Source organism: Nyctereutes procyonoides, unplaced genomic scaffold (genome assembly GCF_905146905.1).
Source record: "Nyctereutes procyonoides isolate TBG_1078 unplaced genomic scaffold, NYPRO_anot_genome, whole genome shotgun sequence".
Taxonomy (NCBI): Eukaryota; Metazoa; Chordata; class Mammalia; order Carnivora; family Canidae; genus Nyctereutes; species Nyctereutes procyonoides.
Genome location: NW_026575082.1, coordinates 13,449,352 through 13,456,221, shown reverse-complemented (window position 1 = coordinate 13,456,221; position 6,870 = coordinate 13,449,352). Strand labels below are relative to the sequence as shown.

Sequence of the window (6,870 nt, the reverse complement as noted above, 5' to 3'; positions counted from 1 at the left end):
CGAAACCTGCAGGGATCACCAGACCTCGGACTAGTTGCTTTGAGTCTCCTAGAATTAGTGTCAACTCCCAGTGAGTGTCCAGAAATCCTCAAAAGCAGGATTAGGTCTCCCCCCAGTCAAGGGTTCTGGGTCTGCAAACTGGCTCAAGTCTGCAGGTTGACTGATGGGCTACGATTCTCTGTTTTTATGATTCAATTTTTACTTACATTGTCTTGATCTAGACCGCTTCTGCTTATACAGATAAAGGATGTAGTAGACTGCCCATCATCTCACTTCTAGAACACCATGAGAACAGTTTGACACGGAGGAAATGAGAGACCCGTGAGAGTACAGACATAGAAGAAAGTAAGAAGATGGAACCAAACACAACTGAGACATGGGGATGAGGACAAGATGCTCCCACTACCGGAGACTGGTTTGGGGGAGGAAGGGGCACAGTGGGGTTCAGAATGGCGGTGGATTGTCCCTGTGGCTATGACCAGCACTGAGCTGGAAATCTGGAATGGAAACGGGAGACCTGTCAGGTCTGGAGGCGGGGGTTTTGGGACACCTTGCATCCAAGCTGAAAGGTTTAGAGGGAGTCAGTGAGAGCTCAAAGTGAGAGAAGCCCAGCCTGGATGGGGGCGATGTCTGCATTGAGCAGGTGGGAGAAAGGGAACACCTGGCGTGCTGCACCAAGATGCTCTCTGGTCAGCGGGATCCCAGCAAGCATCAGCCTTGTATAATAGAAACAAGAAGGTTGGGGGTTTAAAGGGAGACATTTCCCCAGGTTCCAACTGCTACCGAAAAGGAAAACATCATGGCTCTGGATGTGGTCAGAAATTGGTACATAACCCACTTCTGAGATGGCTGTTTTATTAGAGCAACAGAAACACAAGAGCTGCTGGAGGGGTGGGAGGGGGACAGGGCATGAGGGACAGGACTCAGAGACCATGTAGCTGGCAGGAGAGATAGCAGCAGTCCAGAGGAGCAGCGGGATGACAGGCAATTCTTCCAGGACTGGGAGCCTGCAGCACACTTGGAGGTGGTGAAGGAGAGACGGTGAAGATTCTGGGAGTGGAGGGATGGCCGGGGACCCTTTATTAGTCACTCAAAGGGAGGACAGAGGTGGAGGGGACAGAAAGGGAATGCCTAGGTAGCGATCCTCCTTCATGGGGGAGGTTGAGGGTGCTGGGGCAGGGCTGGGGGTGGGGGTAGGGGGTTATCAGGGACTTCAGGCCCAAGACAGAATGATCCATTATTCTTTACAAAATAGCAAATGTAAGGTTAGCACTGAGTCTTTATTTCCTTCCCAATGGCTTCAGATGGCATTCCCACGTTACGCTGCTCCCACGTTATTTGGGCCAAACTCCTTTAATTCACAACATTCCCATCAGCAATGAGTTTCTAACCACAATTCTGTGAGCAAATATATAAATTTAAATGTATCTTGCTCTTTTGTGAAGGAAATACAAAGACGCCGAACTTGTAGCTAATGAAAGACACTGGATTAGGAGAATATTTTCTCTGGTTTCAGTTCAGTTGTGTCTTAGAATGAGCTTATTTTGCCCACAAGCCTCCTGCCTTCTGTCTGTTCATTCCTGGCCTGCCATTCACACGCTGCTGTAGGTTTCGTATTTTCATGCCAATTCCCTCCCTGCAGGACTCTGCTAAATAAATCCAGTGGCTTCTTGCTCGGCCTGACCATGAAGATGGGGCCCCTCCTGTCGATCGCTGTAACCTGCACGCTGGATCCTCAGTTGGGATCTGATCGTTTTTTGACGCGGTTCCAAATCTCCTGCCCTTCTCGTTACTCCTATACACCTCATCCTGAATCTCCCACCTCAGTTTGCTCTGCTCATGGCCCCTTGTTTCTCCCTGTCTTCCGAAAGCCTTCTGAAAACTGTCTCTTGAGGGTGGCTGCTGTTGTGTTCTCTCTCTTTTTTTTTAAAGGGCAGAGCACTGGGTTGGGGGGTTATTTATTTATGAGAGACACACACAGAGAGAGGCAGAGACGCAGGCAGAGGGAGAAGCAGGCTCCATGCAGGGAGCCTGACGTGGGACTCGATCCCGGGTCTCCAGGATCAGGCCCTGGGCTGAAGGCAGCGCTAAACCGCTGAGCCACCGGGGCTGCCCTGTTGTGCTCTCTTGACTTGGACCTCTATCTTCTGGTCTTTTGAACCCATAAGTGGTCACTGTTAATCGTTAGCTAATTCCCTTAGGCAAGGCTCGTCTTGGAAGCCCCTGCCTTTCTACATTTTGTTTTAGGACATGGGCAGCGAAACAGGTACTCGACAATAATGGGTTGCTGATGTGTTCTTTTTCTTCTGAATATAACATCATGGTGCTTGGCATTATTCTAACTTGGCTGTGATCTCTGTCTGTCCACAGCTAATGACATACTGGCCAACACAGCAGAGCCACACTGAGCAAAGGCCCTTCTCCAGAGACACCAGAGTGAAGGTCTTAAACACAGAAGGTCAGGGACATATCATCTATGGTTGTCCTGCTCCTTGCACAGGCTGTATCAGGATGCAATCGGGTTTTATCAGAAATGTCCCTGGTTTGCTCCACGTAGGAGGGCAGGCTTTAATGAATATGACAATAGAATATGGCATTTCCAGTTGTCCTCTATTGTTAGGGGCAACTTCTAAATGACCCTAAAAATACTGCATTTAGTAATTTTGAAAATTATGAGTTTCTCCAAAAGAAAGAAGGAAAAGCAGGAAGTTATGGTGCCTTTAACAGCCACATGAAGAAGGGTGTTGCATTTGAGAGTTCAGAAAACCAAGGCTAGAGGGACTCTTACAATAATAAGTGGCCGTAAGGCAAAAGTGGGACCCAGGTATCTTAGGTGTGAATTCCAAGCCATGTCAAATATAGATTGTTACCTTTACATAAAGGATGAAGGTATGGAAAGGAAATGTGGGAAGGGGGTGTGTAAAGAGAAGGAACATCTAGAAATTTCGAAATCGTTAAGGCAGATGTCTCCTAATTTATATGTTGCTCTTGGTTAGGACGAAGGGACCTGAATTCTTATAAGCTGTGACAGGGAAAAGCAGGTAAACAGATTCATGCTGAGTGTACACGTCACTGTCCCTCCACAAACCATAAAGGTTGGTTTCAGGTTCTCTAACAAAAATGCATGAAAAAACAGTAAAACAGGAAAATCTCTCACTCTTGCAGCCAGTCGTAGCGACTTGAGTGTTTTTCTTGGCAAATATTCAAATGTCACATGACAGCATCACATGCTTAATACTATTTTAGTCAATATGATTTGTGTTAAAGTCACCTGAAATGGGCGATCGTTTGATCTTACTATCACCGACACATCCTCACACAACATCCCTCACTGCTGATGAACTCACAAGAAAGACCTGAGTTTAGGAAACTCATTTTCTTAGAAAAGGAAAAAAAAAAAAAGCAGTTCTCAGTAAAAGATAAACCACAGAGCTACCATGTTCAGACAAGTTGTACATATTAAACCACACACACACACACACACACACACACACACACAATATCAAATAGTGTTTAGGCTTCATCTAACCTACAAATGTGAGCAGATTCAGCATTAAGGAGTTAAGACCAGAATCCCACTCATGCCTTTCCCTGACAGTGAGAACACACTGAAGAACAGTGAAACTATGTTCTAGATTACCTCATTTGTTCTCCACACAGTTCTAACAATCCATAATAATCCAAAGGTTCTCTACTCAGTAGGGCACCAGAGCCAACATTCCTCCACAGAACAGGCTGGGCAGAGCTTGCTCTGAGATAAAATCTATTTCTACCTCAAAGTACAGGGAAGCCTCAGGCTCACAGGACTCAAAGTTCCCAAATGATGTCAGATTAAAAATAAATAAATAAAGGGGGCTGGGAAGAGCATTTGACTTTCTCAGGTGGAGAGTCTAGCAACAGAAAAATTAGTGATGAAAACAGCTAAGAGAGGCCAATGACCTTGATGTTGCACCCGAAATGATGTGGGAGGGCAGACTTGCTGGTCCAAAAATGAAATCTCAATGGCTGGCAACAGCTGCAAAAGCCAAGCCTCTTTGTGGGAAAGTGGAGAAATATGGGAGAAATGGAAAGAAGAGGGGGAGAAGGAGCAAAGAAAAAGGATGAGAAAAATGGTGGCAGATTGTGCAGCCAGAATGTGGGCAGAAAGCAGTCTCTACACACATGGACTGTCTTAGAGGCAGACAAGCAGTGAGAAGAGAGAGATGCTGACTCTGACTGACTGTGCTGCCTCTGGCTGACTGTGCTGCCATCTTGGAGGAAAGGAGGGAAGACAAACATCGCTCTCAGCTCAGAAGACAGTCTGTGAGATCCAGTCCTTCCACCTGCTTCTAATGCCATACTGACAGTTATTTTAAAGCATTTAAAACATAAACCATGTTCATGGAAACTTTCATCAGATCTCTCCTTGACATATATTCATCTGCATATTTTCAAGGTTGACTCAAAACTGTAAAGAAGCAAATTAAAGCCAAGAGGGAAATTTCTAGCTGCTGCACTAGGTTAAAAAAATAATCAACCTAAAAATAAAATAACACTTTAGCCCATAGGGTTCATTTTTACAATATTAGTTCCTCAGAACCCAACTCTCGTAAACCATAATCTCCTCTGAATGAATTCTCTCATATATATATACATATATATCACTGTGATGGTTTTATTATGGCCCCATATTTGTACTAAAGTTTGAGATTTCAAAGGGATGCCGCCCTGCATCCTTTCCTGCAACTTAGAGGCACTTGGTGGTGACGATGTCATAACCACATGGAAGGATGCAGAAAGAAGTACTTTCATACACTCCTGGTAGAAATAGATATTGCCATGCCATTTAGAAAGTGATCTGAAAATATCTACCCAAATTTAAAAATACTGCCACCAAGCCATCTCATGCCCACATGAACAAAGGGATGTTCAGTACTGTATTGTTTATACTAGAATCATTTACTAAGTCATGCTACACACATTCAAGGAGTAATATGCAGTCACGAAAAAGACAGAATGTGGGGCACCTGGGTGGCTCAGTCAGTTGAGCAAAATCTGATTCTTGATTTCAACTCAGGTCATGATCTCAGGGTTGTGAGAGATCTAGCCCTGCATTGGACTCCCCACTCAGAGTGGCATCTACTTAAGATTTTCTCTTCCTCCTCCTCTACTTCTCTCTCTCTCTAATGAATAAAAAAAAAGAAAAAGAAAAAGAAAGAATGGAGAATTTCAACACTGTATCCTTGTTAAGTGAGAAAAAAAGCAAGATGCAGAGAGGACATATGATATGATCTGATTTTTATAAAGCAATGACAAGAATCACAACATGTATGTGTGAATATCTAACGTCTGATATAATGACATGAGTGTGAAGTAAAGCGTGGAAGGGTATGTGCAAGTTTGATAACACTGGCAACACAGGGGAGAGGGATTAGGGGTGGAGGGAAGAAAGAAGTGGGAGGGAAGTAATAAGTGAAAATGAAAGATGTCAACCATAAAAACCACATGGATGCTATGATCTCATTTATAGGAAATCATGTGTGTGTGTACTCAGGCACACAGAGGTGAACTGATGATGATGGGATGGTCTGCAAAATATCAGCGTGTTTTACTGCAGGGGGTTCAGATGTTTTGAAAGATAAGTCTTACTTTATTCCTTATATGTATTTTCAAAAATATTTACAGAACCAGAAAAAATACCATTGAAGGGGACATATGAAAAAGTCCCATGCAAGACAGTATGGGTCATCAGAGCAAGAGCAGGCAGAGAAGGTTGTAACATCAAGCTGGGACCACACTAGGAAGCTTCTCAGTGCCAGGCAAAGACAGGAGAGAACAGCTTGCAGGATGTGTACCAACATATTAACAATAGGCTGGGGTTTTTTTTTGGTAGTGGTGGATTACGAGTGATTTTTCCCCCTTCTTTTTGTTTTTCTCTATTTTCCCACTTTTCTGCAAAAAACCTTGGATCTTGCTTTTATAAGCATAACAATAGATTATTTAAAAAGAATTATGCCATGAAGGTTTTTAAAGTGAGATGGGGTAGTCATCCAAGTGAGGTTTTAGGATATTAGCAGCAGCCCCAAGAGGCAGAGATTAAAACCCACTTACGAAGCAGGCGTGCCAGTTGTGGGTTCTTAATGGCCCCAAATAAAGAGGAAATGGTGGAAATAGTGGGCCTCGGATGTTTTCTAAATTAAGGGATGAATAAGTGAAACACTGCTGATGAAGAACAGCTAAGTTTCAGTGGCACTTTGTAAAGTTTTATATGAATGCCTACAGCAATACAGGCAAATGTCAAAGTCAGGTGATTTGATAAAAAAAAAAATTACAGAGAACTGTCATTGTTTCTAAGACTGGCCCATTCTTAATACCAAATCTCTGAATGCAGTCACTTCTTGGAACCCATATCAAGAGAAGGCATGATACCCAGGGGAAACAACAAAATAAGTCTATGGTGATGAAGATGAAGAGAAATGATGTGAGAAGAAGATGTAAAAAGCTTTTCTCCATATAAAAATGAAACACACTAATGACAAGCATTGCCTCAAACAGACACTGGGATTTTGTAGATCAACTAAAATTTTCCCAGGTGACTTTTGGGTTGTATTCATTTCATACAGTAGCCAACATAACAAGTTCGGAACCAGTATTAGCAGGAGTTAACTTGAAAGATTTTATTCTACTGTGGTTTGCCTTTTCCTAAAAGTTGGCACATTCTGGGAACTCCCCTTCAGTAGAAGCATTCAGGAGGAGGATGGGTGGCGCCCTGCTGAAGAAGGCTTCCAAAGAACTTCCTGCTTCAAGACTGTCTGATTCAAGATGCGACATTACGCCAACTGCCAAATTTTACACCTTCTCTCTCTCAGATGCTCTAATTGAGGCAATTTA

The 6,870-nt window shown here is 43.5% G+C and overlaps 1 protein-coding gene across 2 annotated transcripts in view; it reads right to left on the bottom strand.

The window, feature by feature from the left end:
* The window catches only part of LOC129514527 (apoptosis regulator Bcl-2), a 171,296-nt gene that overhangs the window by 74,362 nt on the left and 90,064 nt on the right, over positions 1–6,870 (bottom strand). The window lies entirely within an intron of this gene.